General features: G+C 42.0%; 1 protein-coding gene across 25 annotated transcripts in view; it reads left to right on the plus strand.

Moving 5' to 3' along the window:
- The window catches only part of ADGRL3 (adhesion G protein-coupled receptor L3), a 511,112-nt gene that overhangs the window by 134,931 nt on the left and 358,679 nt on the right, over positions 1–17,502 (plus strand). The gene's annotated exons all lie outside the window — the stretch shown is intronic.

The raw sequence follows: 17,502 nt of genomic DNA on the forward strand, positions 1-17,502 counted from the left end.
GCTTCCTTTGTTAACTAGATGCCACCATTTTAGGCAACTCTATTTGTGCGACTTGCAGTCAGGCTGATGAACCAGTCAAAAATGATGGTGTTGTATGGCTTCTCCCTTCCAGATATGCCCATCCTGCAAAAATGGTAGGAGGACTGGAAAATACAGCAGAGTGAACAGAAAATGCAAACTGGCTTCATGCTGTTACTGGAACAAATACTTTTCTATAGGAGAAAATCTGAAAGCTGTAGAATATGCTACTAAAGCTTGCATGAGAAATTCTGTGTCTCTTTGCAAGAGGTGAAGTAGTGCTGTCCTGGCAGAGGCGATTGTGAAGAATTATGTTGCAGTTGGATTTCTGTTGCTACTGAAGCTGGATTAAAAAGGTAATAAATGTTACTAGACTTGCTTTCTCCTTTTATCTTTGAAAGGTGATCAGGCACTGCAGAGAACAGCCTCAAAACTAAAGGAGGTTTTAGCTGTCTCTTGAGCTCAAGCCCTCTTCAGGGAGAGGGTTGTTCCTCATTGTACAGAGGTGGGATCATTGGCTTCCTCAGCTGCAGCTGTCTAGGTACTGTCTTGAACCTAACAGGAGTCGCTAGATTGTTTTTTCTCATAGTTGTATTATTTTGTCATGAGTGTGAGCTCGCTCTGAGTTTGGTGGAGCTGAAAACCACTGACATGGCAAACAGTGTGCAAACATTCAGGGCATCTCATGGTCGACAGTCTGATGAAAGAAGTAGGCAGGACTGTATTTATGAGCCATTACCCCTTAGCTATTTTCATGAGCCTAATAAAAGGTTTCTTTGATTTTTTTTCTTTTGCCTTTGCTGCTTGTTACGCTAAGGAGCCATATCAACTATAAGAAAAAATTGCTTATCAAAAGCTGCTACTACAATTGTGAATTTGCTGTGTGTTTTTTTTTTTTTCCCAGTTTTTCTTTTTTTTTTACCCTCCTCATAGCTAAACCTTATACTCATATGACTAAGATGCACATAGTCAGTTTATGGTATCAGGAAGAATAGCATGGTAATTAATTTTTTTTTTTTATAAGATTAGCTAAAGATATGACTACAGCAAGTAAAACAGCGTGTTTTATGACCATCTTGGGATATCCCCTCCCCTCCTTAGCTTTTCTGCAGTGACATAAGATAGAAGAAAATATCTTTCCAATTTTAAGAGTTAGCTTTAAGAAATGAGCATTTGCATTGGCTGTGCACAAGGACAGATGCATCATGGACCTTGGTGGGAAGTGCTTTTGATTTCTTAAATGTAGATCATGCTCAGTCAGTGTCAGAAGAGACCCCCTGATTAATATTTTTAATGAGCTAGGGGAGAGTATTAAAACTGCCTGCCTATCTACCTACAGGCCCTCAGGGTAGACAGCTAAATCACTGTGAAGCATTAGAAGTAGAAGAGGTTATCTAACTAGGCATTTTCTCTGGTGTATATGGTATTCATGCATGTACATATCACTTTTTATTTCTCTATTTTCTTATAAAGCAGCATGAATGACTATGCTCCTATTAACAACCTTGATTAACTCTTGTCTGTCTGGCAGCCTGAAAACAGTATAGCATGCACAATTTCCTTGTGGGTTTGAGCCACTGAAACAAATTCAGTCTCCTTTATATGTTTTCTACCATAAGGTTATTTAAAGGGGAGCATATGTGGAGGAATGGGTGTTTGTGTGTATGGGGATATGGTTGTGTATGTGTATATTTGTTGTAAAAGCTGGTAAATGTCTGGGATAACTTGGAGGATTACCTATGAGTATGCTACTTCCTAATAAAAATAAACAGAAAGCCTTTGGTAGTGGAACTTAATGAAATTAAGGAAAATATTGGATTCTGGGTGCTATTTCAAAGTCATTTTCATCAGAATGGAAGTGGCATAATCAATATGTAGCTCTTTGGCTGTTAACTCTTCAGATTTAGCTGAAATCACATTAAATGGAATAGATTTTATTTGTGGCTCAGGCAGAGAGGGTTATATTTAACTGAACTCTCTGGAAGTCAGCTATTTGAGAGCTGCCAGCTCTTCACAAAATGATGATGCCTGTAGCTGTAACCAAACAAATCATGATATAATTTCTTTGTCATTACTGGTGGGGGCCCTGCTTTATAATGAACTGAACACAAGTTCTGGTGGTGAGTTTTCTCTTCCTAATTCGCCCATTGATTACTTTGCCCATCTAGTCTCGTGAGCCTTGTCATGGCTTTCCTATTCTAAGGCAAGTTTGCAAGAAATGGTCTTCCTGTCATTGAGTTGAAAACCTCTGCTGTAAGCAAAAATTATGGGCCAGAATTTTGGAGGTAAGGATCTGGGCCGAGTTTGCAGCTGTGTGGAGCATCTGTAACCATGAGAGATATCAGTAGGAGCAGTTGTATTTACTGCTGCTGAAAATGACACCTGATGGTTTTAAGTTCAATACTCACACATTCAATCTTTAATGGAAATCTACAGGTAGGAAGACAACAATAATTATTTCTAGTAGCTACCAAAAAAGCTACTAATAGATGTATTTGGAAAGCCTTAGAAACCAATATTTCCAATTACAAAACACTTTTTAAAAATAATTCTTGTTTCTTGCAAAGAAACCACCCCACCACACAAACAGAATCCAAATGAAAAACTGTCTTGCATTCTGGAGATGCTGTCATGAGAGAGGCCTCCTATGTAGCATCTGTTCACACTTCCCACATATTGTGTAAATATATCTACTTCAAGTATTTAATCTTCCCAGAAGTCATGCTTTCCATTCTTCTCCAAACAAGAAAGCTGGAATCCTCTCCCTCCTTAGCAAACCCACCTGTAGCTTGGCAGACTACCAGATTAGGGTTGTTTGGGTTGGGTTAGATTTTTTTTTTTAAATTTTTTTTTTGATAATGCTCCAATTTTAAATTTTGCATAAAAGCTATAAATGTTTCTGGAGTTATGAATGATCTCATTTCCCCCTTTTCCCCATTTCCTAGGAACATTCCTAATAAGTTACTCAGTCGCTCTCTCTCTTCTGAACAGGGAGAGTTTTGGCCATAAATAAAGCAACACTTGAAACCGTAAATAATGTTTGGACAGCTTGTGCTGAGAGTCTCCCAAAGGGAAGAAATTATTTAGTCGTGGCTGTGTATCGTGGGGCTGTCCGGTGTCACGCTTGGAAGCCGATGGTGTTGGTTCGGAGCGTGCTGTTTCTTGTGCAGAGTGCCTCCAAGTGTCTGGAAGTTGGGTCATGACTCCTGAAAAACTGGCTTGTGGGATAGCAAAGTAAATCACATTGATTAGAGGAGGGAAAGGGGAAAAAAGGAAGGGGGAGAATTAAAGTCACGAAATACTAACTGGTGCTAAGAAATTCAATGCTAAGGCTGAAACTGCAGCTTTATCTTAGGACTTGGTGGGGAAAAAAAAAGGCAGGAACATATGTCAATGACAGATTGCCAACCTTAGCATTTAATTCCTGGCATTTTGTGGGTTTATAGGATTTGCTGACAAAAAGATGAGGGGGAAGGGTTGGATGGGATGTAATTTCCTGAGTGTTCTTCTTGAAGGGAAAAAAAATTCAACCTATCTTCTTTTATTTGAATATATTGGAAACAACCTGAACAATTGTAGTTTTTCATTAGAGTAAATACCTTTGAATTATGACACTTTCTCTCCTTTAAAAGCAGTGTCCAAAGCATTGGAGAAATATGCATAATTAAATGCTTTCCTGATTTGAACTTCATTGGGAGGCAGTCTGTTTCTTTCTTCATTTGACACCTCTGTACTGTGTAGACTTGTGGTCTGTTAAATTGTTTGTGTTCACAAAGATGTGAAGAGCCCCAGTCTTCCTGCTCCACAAAGATGTATAATAAGCAATGTGTTGAAAACTTCTGAGAAGAAAGACGGTGAGGATATTAAAAACTAAGCCCCATATTGCACCCAAGTGTTTTTATAATAGACACTGACTAGCCACAGTATATAAAAATTCTGTGTGCTTCCTTGCTTTGGCTTTTTCTATCTAAATCTCTGTGTACCCATTGAAATGTCCTCGATCTGTAACCTGCTTTGGCATGGGCCCTCGACAGGGAACCATTTTAAGCAATGCAATTAGAAGTCCTGCTGAACTTTTGGAAATTTCATTTGGATGGCTCTGAATATGATATACTGAGTGGACAAGCTGAAGAAAGTTACTAAAATTTTGCAGAAAAATAACCATGAAGCAATTTGAGTATAAATTCTTTCTTTTTCTTTCTTCCCGCCCCCCTCCCTGACCAGTTCCTGAAGGAATTAGGTGGAGATCAGAGGGCTCTTTTTTTCCTTTGGAAGTATGACCTGTTTCTTGACCAAGGAAATAGCTTGGGAGAAGGAGAGCACTGCACTGGTAGAGTGTTTGAAACATTTCAGAAAAGGTTCTTGGCTATATAAAAGGTCTTTTAATATTCACAAAAGCCCTGGTCTATTTAAGTGTGCATCAATCTACTGCGGTTTTTCTCACTGAGCAGGAGTACACAGAGACTCTTTCAAGGGTTGGGTGCCAGAGTTTGCCGAGTGCTGGGTTGTGATTTTCCCATTTTGCAGCAGCATCTAAGGAGAAGGCAAAGACCTTGTGTTTTGGCTGTGTTATCATCTCAGTGTGTACTTCAGTGAGTTTGATGTTCCCTCGCGTTACAGAAGGAATATACAAACTTAATAGTTTTCTTTTTTTTTTCTTTTTTTTCTTTTTTTTTTTTTTTATTTTCTTTTCTGCTGCTTATGTAAGTTTTGCAGACTGTAACCTCTGTGCTGGTTATGGTGCAGTCCTCCTAACTTGTGTGAATCTGATTCTACAAGGTATGTCTGGGTCTGACTTGGTGGTTGAACGTTTTAAACTCCACAGGAGCCACTTCTGGTGGAAATTAAAATTCACCATGAACTCTTCGTGTTTCAAGGTTGCTTTTTTTTTTTGAGCTGAGAAACTGCTCTTACAAAATGATGTATTTTATAATCTCTATGAGTTGGGTGTTCATTTCAAGGCTCATGAAATTTAACAGGTAGACAGGCCAGTTGGCAGTACTTGTAAAGCCCAAGAGTTTGTTTTTGCAGGTTGAGAGACTTGAAAATCCCCAACAAGGTGTGGATGTCCATTATAATCTTCATTGATCTGCCATGAAAGGGTTGGGGCAGTTCACAAAATTCTCTGGTAAACCAGAAGATCATATAACCACACATGGCATGCTGTTTCTTTTGGTATTCTGTTAGGGTCTTAACTTGCTGAAATCCATCCTTCTCAGGCTCATGAGGACTACAAAGCCTGTAGGGAAGGCAAGTGGTGTTTTTAATCCTGCTCTGAGGCTCTGTGGATTTATATCCTTCTCTGCTTCATTTTGTTTGGTTTTGCCAGCAAAGAGTGTTTTATTCTCAGTGGTCTTTCCTTCTATGGACTTAAACTTGGGCTTTGACAGAATACATCTCTCTGAGCAGGTAGAAACCCTGAAGTAGAGATGAAGGAGCGTGTCTCTTCTCTATGAAATATGTTTGAACATCACATGTGTAAGCACAGACTATGGCGTGGGTATATCCAGCCTCATGGCATAGGCATGAGCAGAGGAGAGAGAAAAGTGTGGCTTAGTGTTGTCTGTTGGACTTTAAGAAAGAAATATTTGCTTGCTTAGCCCTGTGGCAAACCCATGATAGAAACTTAAGAGAGCTTTTTGGCACGTGTAGGTAGAGGAGTTTGTAGGGTGATTACTACCTGAAAGATATAAATATCACAAGGTAAACTATCTTATGCTGATTTTTTGAATGGTACTTGTTTTTAAGGACCTGAAGTGCTAAAGACCAGGCCCAAAATCCCTTGCTTCCCCCATTTGGGGCAATGGCAAGGTAGAATTGGTACACAGAGGGGCTCTAGTCTGTATGCTGGTGCTACCTGGGATTCCAGGACAGGGAAATCAAAGCACTTCCAGACTTGATTCTCTTCTGGAATACAGTGGTTGCTGTGTTCTTTCTGGAGAAACATCTGCCTGAATATAATCTTTTGCCTAAGACTTTTGTTAGCAAATGGTCGATTTTGACTGTCAAGGATTGAGCCCAGACTCTTGCAGGGGGATTCTTTCCCCTAAAAGAGGCATACTGACTTCTGTGGCTTGTGTGCGTGCATGGGCACATATGTATGTGCATACCTTCTACACAGTAATTTGTTGTAAATTGTTGCCAGCTTTTGAACTTAAGGGAAAGATGGCAGGGCCAAGAAAACCAAAACGGGAGAGGGAAGCCCACCCTACCTTTTAAGTATCTCGGGTTCTCTTAACAAAACCTGTGTGCTTGCATGGCCCATTTGGCATTAATGAAGCTTCGACAAATATTTTTGCAGCTGGATTGGTGCTAATGAAGACAGTTAGTTTTGGAAGGCCCTGCATGCAAAATTCTGTGTTGCTTAATTTCAAATCCCTGGATTACTTGAGTCTGGAAAAGTGTGCGGAGAGCTATGGCTAACTGGTTGTCCCATCCAAGTGCTCTGGGCTAGGCTTCCACTATAGGTGGTGTTTGAAGATAACATGTCAAGCCTAGGATGGCTGAATCAAGAGATAATAGAGGTTTAAAAGTAGCTTGTTGTTTCCCTTGATGCTATTGTGGCTGAAGCATGTGGTGTTCTCGGTTAAATCAAAGGATGAGAACATGCCCAGGAGTGTGAGGGAAGTCCAGGAGAGCAAGTAATTTTTCCAGCATTGAGAACTGATAGATAAACCCTGACCATCCTGCTGTAATCATGAAGGGTTTCACAGCAGCAGAACCTGTGTGTTAGATATCCTGGGAAGCAGGACTGGGGCAGCTTGCAATGCAGGAGTGTAATAGTGCCTCCTGAACACTGTTCAGCTGCTTAGTGTGCAGCTGATAATTCAGCCTTGATCTAAGTGTTCATGTTTACCCATAAAACTAATTTCTTGGTGAAAACAACAAGCCAGGTACTTTTCCAGCATTTGTTCCCTGTTGTATCTGCAGTGACACTAGTTCATACCAGGTGGTAGTAGGGTGTTTATTTGTAGAAAGAAACAAGCAGGTTGGCAAAGGAGGGTTGTTTGGATTGATTTCTGTCTCTTATGTACCCTGACTTTGGGTTTGTTATATGTTATATTGCATAGAGGGTTGTGACTTCAAGTTTGCTCCTGTACCCTGGAAGTGCTGTGTGCTCCACTTGAACTGCCTACTTTAAAGGTATTGCCTCTTAGGGTTATTGCCTGCCTTTATTTTGGGGTTTGTTTCCTTTAAACTCATCTAAGAGGATTGCACAGATAGTGTTTCATGGAATATTTCTTTTTTCATTTGAGGGAATAATGTAAATGTGTGCTAGAAGGATGCTATTGTGCAAGAGCTGTGATGTGTGGTGGGAGGGCTTGATTTATGATGCTGAATAGTTAATGGGAATAAATCTGGGTGTTTGATATCCCTGCTTCTTTGTGTGGGTTGGTGGATAGAAGGGTGGCAGGTCTGTTTTTTTCTGTATGGACCTTGTGGACTTTCATATATTAGTGGTTTACATAATTATGTCAATTCAGTGAGACAGAAGGAAACAGTTAAATTTGGTCTTTGAAAGCATGGGGAGTAGGGGAATTTCTTTCCCTCATTATCTGTCCTTAGGTTCTTGCCCTTTGTTCCTGAAAGCAACCCTGACCCCTGTGCCTGCAGAGCATTGCACTGGAGTTCCAGCTCCAGGACATTGCTCACTGATGGCAGCAGTACACATACAAGGTGAGGAGGTAGCTGGAATAGCCAGTAGGATAACCTGCAAGTTTTTTTTTTTTTTTCTCTTAGATGAGAACTTACTGTGCAGGTATCTGTAGGCTTCTTGTAGCTGTAGGGATCTGCAATGAGATCCACTGAAAAATGTGGAGAGTAGCTGTAAGCTATGCATGGGAAGACTGATATTTATTTATTCCCTTTAAGTCTGAAGCTATGCCTGCAAAATCAACATGCTTCTGATCTACAAAAAATCCCCACTGTTCCCAAAGCCAGGTAGGGAATGTGAGGGAACAGTCAGGTGCCCAGCAGAGGGGGACTGCTCAGGCAGTATGAGACTGGCTTTTTTTCATGCTCTATTCCTGATGTTGGCATCTGGGGGATGAAAGGCAAATGCATCTTTGAAGTGTTATTTTGGGGGCAGGAAAATAATGCCACAAGGAAGAGTTGGAAATTTCTGGTTTATGAAAAATTGAATTAATTGCCTGTGATTCTGCTCCCCTGAACTGAATTCAAGACCAGGTAAATCAGTAAAATGTTGTTAATGTGTAAATTACTGCTTTTGAAAGTAGAAAAAAAATATTATAGTAGGCATAGTTAGTGATGAAAGACCACATGGTGATTGGTAAGCCTTTGAACATTAGAGTAATGTGTGCTATCTAACTAGATAAATGCTTTGCCTTGGCTAATTTTTCCAAAGATGAATTGATGACATGCAATCAGGAGATGTCAGAAAAGAATGCATCCACCCTTGAATGGCAAAGCTCAATTGTTTTAGACAGAATTGATAGCGGCCAGTATTGGACTCACGCTAATGGTTTCTCAAACTGTTAGATTGGCTTTTTTTGTCAGATCTCAGATTTGGCCTGACAGCAGCAAACGTCTTCTATCAAAGTGTTAGTTTCTCTTCCCTCCCCCCCCCCCTTCCTGTTCTTTTTTAGTCATTTGACAATAATTTACTACCTTGCTTAGCTTTTTAGTCAGTTGTCTCCCACTCCGGAAAGCCAGGTTTCTTAAGTGCTTCTATGATGCCAAGTTAATTGCCCGAAAATAAGTGCTTGAAGATGGATCAAGTATTGTCTCATCAGCATTCGGCATCCCTGCCAGAGCATGGCAGGGGGAAGGGAGGCAACACCAGGAAGGTTTGAAGAAAAGAGATGGGGAACAAAGGAAAGCACGACTGTCCTGCAAATGGCCCTGGCTGGGGCCAGCCAGCAGAACTCTCCTTGGATGTGACAGAATCCCTGCTTTACTTGCAGGTTGTCCTGTGGAATGTCACAAGTGCTGCAGTGTGGACACAGGTGTGATTGATCTCCTCCATCCAAATCAGAGGGGAGACTATGCTTTTGGGTGGCCCTGGTCTTGACTCTTACTAAGGCAAAGTTGAGTAATGTACCCGCCTATTCTGGCAATGTTTATGTTACCACTGCTTCGTTTTCTCTGCCACTCTATAGAAGGGGGGGGGGGGGGGGGAATTGGTGTTCCTGACTTGTCATTGTGGTGGGGATGATTTCTAGATAAATGAGCAGTCTCAGAGTGGTATGTCTAAAATGCAAAGATACATGAGAGTGGTCATATGAGTTAGAAGTGTGGAGAGCAGAGGAGAAATCACAGCTGATACCTGCAAGTCCGCCTCGCTGCTGGTATGTAATGTAGTCAGCACAAGACTGCATATAGCAGAGCACCTTTTCATTTCCATGAATGGTATGAAAAAAAAGAACAAGAGACATAGCTACTCCAATGAAATGATGCTCGTTTGAGGCAGGACAGGAAGGATTTTATGGGATAAAGCACCCAACATCCCTATTTAGGCTTACAGTGGACTTTAAAGGAGCTGTGGAGGTGAGGAGTGAAGACAAATGCCTGACAAACATCAGAAACAGACACTTTGTGCAGGTACTGAAGTGCAAGTTAGGTCATGCTGAAACCCCCTGCGCCTCAGCTGTGGGGAGGCCAGTGGCTCCTTGTGAGAGCACAAAAATGTTGGGGTACCTGGCCACTCAGCCCTGCTTGTCACCTCGAGTTATCCTCCCCAGATCTGGGGAGGGGAAGGGAAGTACCACCCCCTCCTTGCCAGCGCTGCCAAGGCTTTGCTTTATCCTCCTTTGCCGAATAGAGCCAGGGCTGCTCCCTGGGATTTAACAAATCCTCTACTATTTCAGGGCCGGAGGGTATTGGCAGTGCTCTTGATCCCTCCTGCCCCATTCATTCTTCCTCTGATTGCTTATGCTCAAGTGCACTGGACTCTGCATCCCGAGAGATTTCTTGCAGTCCTCTCTTTCTGGGACACACTGGGCAGATTTATCCTAATGTTATGCGTATTTGTACCAGCCCCTTTACCTGACCTCAGTGAGTTTCAACACCTTTTCTGACTCGCCTGTAATCTGAGAGAGCCACCCTGCTCTGGAGAGGGAGCAGGCTTTTTTTCTGGCTTGTGCATCGTCAGCGGTTTTGTTAACTAAGCTTTATATGTAAAACATTTAATAAATGCCATGTCAGCGCTTTAGAGAACCTGCCTGACTTTCACATCCCACTGGCAGGGCCTGCAGTCAGAAATACTTGTTCTTGCACTAGAAAATTTGATACAGGTATGTGAATATATGTGTAGTCTATATTAGTCACTTTGAAGAGAATACATATTATTTTAAAGCCTTTTCTACCTTTCAACACTCATCTTGAGATCAGAAATGTTTCAGTCCTTTACTTGATTAGGCAAGATCGAAAGTAAATAATTATGGTTGAAACACACACTGAAAATTATTTAATATTGCTTTAATAAGGCTCTCCATCTGCATTTGTGCCGTTGTCAGACGTGCAACCCTCGACTAACGTGTCAGTGTTTCCTTACCATTCATCTGTGAATGTTATCCCATTTATCGCCTGTGTTTTTGAAGGACCTTTCACTGTCGCATCTCTTCCGTATCTCATTGGCCGAACAGGTTGGGGCTGGCAATAACCAGAGAGGAGTTTAATGAGCCAGAGAGAGCCCAGCATGCCTGGTCCATATATTCAGCTGCATCCTAGGTGATAAATTCTCACATATACCTTTGTCTGTGCTCACACAGTAATGTCGGTTCAATAACATCCCTTCAGGATGGTAAGATGGATTTTACATTTATAATGAATGAGATAATTTTATTATTGTTGCTAGCAGCAAAGAAGTTTAGAGGTAGTCCAGTTCTGAGCCTCATGAGAAGCAGAAATGATGAAAGAAACATTGCGGCATTCCTCAGCACACATTTGATCCATCAATCACCCAGACAAAGTGTGCACTCCTAAACCATTAAAGTGTGACATCTTCTCAGACTTTTGAGTTTACTGACTTTAAAGCAGCAAGTCAATTAGGAAGCCAAACCTAGGCTGGGAGGAGAAGAAAAAACACTATTAAAATACTAACTTGACATGCTTAGGTTTGTTTGATAGGCTAACAGGCTGTTAATATTTAATTTAAAAAACCTGGATGCTGTCCAAAGCAAACTTATGAATCGCATAAGTCATATTAAAGCAAACTTTCATTAGCCAACAGCTTTCTCATAATTAGTTTCATCAGAATGATACGGTTTCAGAGAAACTATGGCATTTCTTTATTTTAGTAACAGGGTTTTCTGCTAAAGGTTATTTCCAGAGGGTTACTTATTGTGTGGTGTCATGAATTAAACGGGGGACAGGTAAATCCAGAAGAAAACCTGGACCAGGAGTCCAGCTCCTGTTCACTTCCTGACAAGTCCCTTGGTTGCAAGCAGTCACTGGGGGTACTGCAGTGGGTGAAGTGTGTTGGTTACAGTTCTCTGTTGGAAATGCCACTGTTAGTTACCCACTAAATGACTGGGTATGAAGAAGAATACAATGAAGTACAGCGTTGAGTGGTTCTGAAATGAAATTGCCTGCTTAAATGGCAGGCCAAGGTAGTCAAATGGGTGTAATGGAGATAGAAAGATTCGACTGAGGTATGAGATGCTCACAGCCCTTGCATGTTTGCACCCTGTGCAGTTATGAGGTGGCACGTGCTGTGGCTGAAGTGGATTGTATGTGTCCCTGCAGCTGGCCACACTGTAAACCATGAAGTTCTGTTTCCAGAGGTTTTGGACTGGTGTAGGATTTATGCTTTTGCCTTTCCTTTCATAAACTGCATTAAGTTAAATTGCTGATGAGGGGAGGAACATGCAGAGAGAGATCCAAAGGGAGTTAGGAGCCCAGATTCTCTCCCCCAAACTGTCCTTGACTCCTTAAATAGAAACGCACACATGCAAAAATACAAAATGTATCCCAGAACAATTTAATAGTTATTATAATGTGTAATTAGTGACTTTTTTCTTTTCTTCTTCTTATTATTCTAAAGCTTTGCTACTTTCACAGTAGGACTAGCATTCGACTTAGTAAAGCCTCTGCAATGATAAGGAGCAAGGGAGGTTTTATTACTTTTTGGCTTTACTCTTTAGTGTTTGTTTCTGCTGTCCGTGCCTTAGAAGCCATAATATGCATGTGTGACAACTGTTTGTGTTTCCTGGGTGAGAGGAATGAGTTGTGGGAGATAAAGGCATCAGTGGGTGGCATCAGCAAGAAGTGCTGAAGGTGGCCCTCGACACGAGTCCTGCAGCTGCTCCTCAGAGGCATGGGAGTTCATGTTCTTGACAGCTTCCCCTCCAAGGTCTTCAGATTGGCTCTTAATTGGCAAGCTCATTAGCAGGCTCGCTAACAGGAGGTAGAGCGAGCCAAATTTGTATTCTGTCAGCACTTACTGTGAGGAGTCAGTAATCAAATAGCTTTTTTACAGTGTCTTTTTTGGTGCCTACTTCTAATGGCTAAGGTTTGTAGGCCTGCTATAAACCCCAATAAATATAACAGCCATTAATAACTGATTGACCAAAGGGATTTATGTAATCATGGGATTACAGATGCTAATTCCTTCCTGCAGTTGTTTTTCTGTATTTCATTGATCAGAGAACTGGCTGTAACACTGATTTAAACTAATGGCGTGACAACACAAGGGTGGGTTTAATGCCAGTTGGATGCCAAAAGGTTGCTTGGGTTGAGTGATGCTTGGGCTGGTTTCACAACACTGGAAGAGGGAGGTGGGAAGTGGTGGTGTGTCATGAGGGCAGTTTATCCAGGAATTGCAGCCAACTCAGTTAGTAGTCATCTTGGAGGGGGTGGCCATACCAGGCTGGAGCAAGCCTACCTCCTACCTCTCACCAGCTATGAGAGGTGTGCTCTGCTGGAGATACCTGTTCTTTGAATGCTGATGTCTAGGACCCTGTTTCATCTCATAAGGCACTTAGGCTGTTTCACTGTTCCAAATGGGAATTAAAGGGTTTTTCAGCTGTGGGGTAGGTCCAAGGAAAAGGCCACTCTCCTAAAAGGCAGAAAGCGGCTGGGCTGTGGAGGCTGGAGCTGCTGGGTGCTAAAGCTATGAATGCCATAGAGGAGGACTGAGGCTGAGTGATAATGGGCCAAAATGGCTCCTGAGTGGGTGTGGGTTTCATAGAATGGTTTGGATTGAAAGGGACCTTAAAGATCATTTAGTTCCAACCCTACTGGTGCAGGTAGTGGCGTGACACCTCACAGGCTGGCTAAACCTTGGGCCTGGGCATGAGGGGTCTGTCACATATGGAACTGTGAGACACTTCTTGCAGAAAAGGGCACACTCATTCACAACCATCCCTGCTCCCAAGCTTCTCTCATGGCTATCATGTGTGTCTCCTCACTGCATGTCACCAGCTGGAGTTACCCCATTAGGCTGGGTCTCTGTGCCCTTCCCCTGGTTGGTGTGGTGTGATGGGACTGACTGACACTAACTATGGGCTCATCCGCATATTTGAAACTTACATTCCTAAAACCCCTTCATGTGTCTTCCAGAAATTACTGAGAAGTGTTTCCTCTGATATATTACCTGAGTGTCTTTCCTGGCTCAGGTCTTTCATCTGAAATTTGACCTGAATTTTCACTTGAAAAGCAAATTTTTTTTTTCCCCAAGGTGTAACTGAAATGAATGCCACTGGCCAGAAGGTTTGGTTTGCTGAGCGCAGGATCCTCCTACACTAGGAAGGTGAAATACTCCAGGTTGCAGAAGTGCTGTGAATAGGGACCCAGATGGCACTGTAAGGCAGCTCTTACCGGGCTTGCTTGTTGTTGTCTGCCAAAGACCTGAAACTTGAGGTAAAGCAATGAGACCTGGATCTATGAAAATGTGTGTCAGCTCATCACTGTTTTAAGTAGGCTGTGGGAAGTACCTCTAATGAACCATCTTAAAGTAAATGAAATTAAGCTGAAAAAGTGCTGAATAGAAAGCATCAGATGGCAGTAGTAGACAGCCAGTGTTTGTAATGTGAAACGTGCTCTTGATTCCCAAGGCATAAGATGCAGGTGGTGCCACGTGTATGATGCCTTTGAACACCAAATGCGCCAGCTACATCTGAAAGGTATCAAACCCAAAATCTGAGCAGCGGTGAGTGCCTATCAGCTCTGTCAGGCAAAATCCTCTGTGAAAAGGAGCTGCTGGTAGAAAAACAGACAATATGCAGAGATGAAATGCTTTTCATCTGTGTTTCTGAACTAGATGTTTTTCCCCAAGCTTAAATTATTTTTTCTCCTTTTTTTTTTTTTTTTTGTCTCAGAAAAGCAGCACTGACAGCTGCGTAGTTACTGTGGATATGAAGAAAACAAATAAAAAGTAGAAGTGAGCTTGCTGGGTTGATGCCCTTGACTCTTGTGTTGTGGTGCCCAGAGCAGAGCTTTTTGTAAAAGCTGTGGATGCCGTTTGTTGCTGTGCCCTTCCATCCAACAGCAGAAATGATTCCCAAGGGTAGCAGAAGTCTTTGCCATCTGACTCTGAGAACAATAACCCTGTTGTGCTATTTTGGTAGGCTTCAAGAAGTTAGGCCTTTCTGAGAACAAGGGTTTCTGGACAACCTGTTACCATTTCTGCTTCCACCCTCTTCCTGACCATACTGTATCTTATCTGCTGGGGCTTGGTGCATGGGTGGGCACAGCTGAGGGGAAGCTGCCCTTCCCCAAAGGGAACCTCACTTTGTTTCCTTAACAACTCCATGTTTTACAACCATCTTAAGGCTTAGTTGTGTATGAAAAGTAATATCACAACTTTGTGTGTCTGTTAATTACCATCTTCTAAGAAGATGATTTTATTTGCCAGCAGCTCAGAACTGAGTGTTATGATTTAAATGTTGTATCTGGGCTCTCTTTCAGGGGACGGCATGAATGAGCAGCAGATGCTGGATTAATGTCTTGTCCTAATCTCCTTTTATTTGCAAATATCCAGTTCCTTGCACATGGCTCTGAACAACAAAAAGCATACACAGCCTGCCTCTGGGGAAAATTAGGTTGTTTGTGGCCACTGCTCTCTGCACTATAATCCCTGCACTGTAATTTTCTTCTTTCGTCACCAGAGCAAGGGCTCAGTGGCACTTTGAAGGTGCAGCACAGCAAGGTGGTATTGGAAGCAGAATCACTTTAGGCTCTGAATTAGGGAGGTGGAAAGAGAAAGAAGAGGACTTTCTCTTTTTAGAGAGCAGGAGGTTGCATTTGTTTCTTCTCATCATCCATTCACTGATGCCATGACAAGGGGTACAGGACATTCAGCTAATATGAGCATCTCTCCTTGTAGCAAGAGATGTCTTCCTGTGGCAGTGGGCTGACTCTGGAACTAATTTCAAGGCAGACTGTCAGTTCTCCATCTCAGCTGCTGTCCCTAAGCTTAGCTGATGGGCAGCAAGGCAGAGCTCACTTGTGACTTTACCCTCAACCTGTCAAAGTTTGATAAAAGTGATCAAGTTTGATGTGATGAATTAAGGACAGGGCTGGGCAATAACTACTATTGCAGAAGGTGGGGAAAAGCTGCTTATCTAGAGATAATTAATCATGAAAATCAAATTATCAGATTAATCTTTGTGACCTGCCTGTGCCTCAAAGACTGTCAACAGAAATATGCAAGAAGTTTCCAATAAAAAAATAGATGGTGCTGCGGGAGAGATGAGCCTGAAGTACTGTGTGTGAGCAGAGGTACTGGTGATACTGTAAAATTTGTCACCACTAACTACACAGCAAGGAGATTGTACTGTATATGTCAGTGTCATGGGCTTTGGGCTAAGAGCCCAAAGTGGAGTGCTTTTGAAGACTAAGAAGGCAGGAAACTGCAGAAGATAATTAGCTACCAACAATGTATCACTAGGGTACGGGAAGCAGCGTTCTGGATGCTACCTCGGTAATCTTGGAACCAGCCTGGGATTTTTTTTACTTCCTATTTTTTTTTTAAATGTGGGGTTTTATGGGTTTATGTTTTATGGGTTAAAAAGATGATCTCCTCTTTTATCCCCCTGATGGCACTGCTACCTGTGAGGCTGGGGTGCCAGTTCTACCTGCAAGCCTGCCTCAGAGGCATTGCAACTCTTAGACCAGCACATGAAGGTGAGCTCTGAGCAAAAAATGGCAGTGGCTGCAGGCAGTTCAGGAGAGGATCTGATGTCTCTGTGTTCAGAGCAGACAAAGTCCCTCACGCCTTTCAGTTTGTGACTGCATGCCTGCCAGGACTGGTGGCTCCACTGAAAAGAATTGAAAATTAGGCTTCTCCATCACTTAAACATCTTTAAAGGTGGGATTAGTTTGGAAAATTGTTCCTGTAGCACCTTTAAGCATATTGAAAGTCTGCGAAATACAAACATTGCTAGTATTGTAAATTGTAATTATAACTGTAGCATGAGACCTACTTTTGATCAAGTCTATTATGGCAGCAGTAACAGTAAATCTGTGACAGGACAAGGCTCCCTTGTCACTCTTTTCTGGTGCTTGAATCAGGTTGATTAAGCATCCTGCAGGTATGCCGACATGTATTAGTTGCACCTTAGACAGAAATATGTCTGTGCCTTGAGGCTCCTGCATTTTTGGAAGTATGTAGTTTATCTTATTTAAAGCCTAGAAATTGAAACAAGTTGTGGGCATCTTTTTTCCACTTAAAAGCTGACAAAATCACTCCAAAATATGGGCCTTATCCTAAATCCTCTGCCATCACTGGATGCTCTGCCAGGTACAAGCAGTGATGGGACAGGCCTGACTCCGGAGAGATAAAACCTGTTTTCTGAAGCAGTGTTTTTCTATGTAGTCTTTGCTCCATTTTTCCCTTTTCTCTTTGTTAGAAATTTTTGTTGTGTAATTACATTGAGATTTGCAATTTTTTTTGGCTGCAATGCCTAAGAAAGAAGCTCAGCCAGATGTGGTCTCATATGCATGTACCCCTCTAGTTAGATGGTGTGAGTCATCTGAGTGCCCAGGCATGTCTTTCTATGCTGGGCCCTCTGACTTTTAGGGCAGGAAGACTGTTTCGTTAAGTAAAAGAAATAAATTTAGTTTTTTGTTTCCAGATAGTAATTGGGGTTGCACCATGACATTTTGTTCTGTCATAACTGCTTCCTGTTGATTTCTGATCCTCTCATCTTTTCATGGCAGACTGCTGCAGGTGGCTCAGCCCAGGTGTAGCATCTTAGGCAACTGACTTGAAGATGCTCTTGAAAAAAATGTGTTTTTTGCAGTGTTAAACAGACTGTACTTACCTCAAATTCACTTAACCCAGTTTTAAAAATACTGTGTTTCTGTCCCTTTTGTGTTGTATCTCCAACACTTACTCTGTGTCTCTGAATTCAGGATGTTGAAGAAGGCTTTGTGGGTGAATGTCCTCCTTGGAAGGAGATTGCTTTATTGTTGTTTGGTTATGGGGCATTTTGTATATTTGGACAGTGGTAGTGAATCCCCAGGAAAAAAGAACTGCAGTATAGTTTTGAATGGGCAGCAATATTTTGCTCTTAACTCCTG

Source organism: Pseudopipra pipra, chromosome 4 (assembly GCF_036250125.1).
Source record: "Pseudopipra pipra isolate bDixPip1 chromosome 4, bDixPip1.hap1, whole genome shotgun sequence".
Lineage (NCBI taxonomy): Eukaryota > Metazoa > Chordata > Aves > Passeriformes > Pipridae > Pseudopipra > Pseudopipra pipra.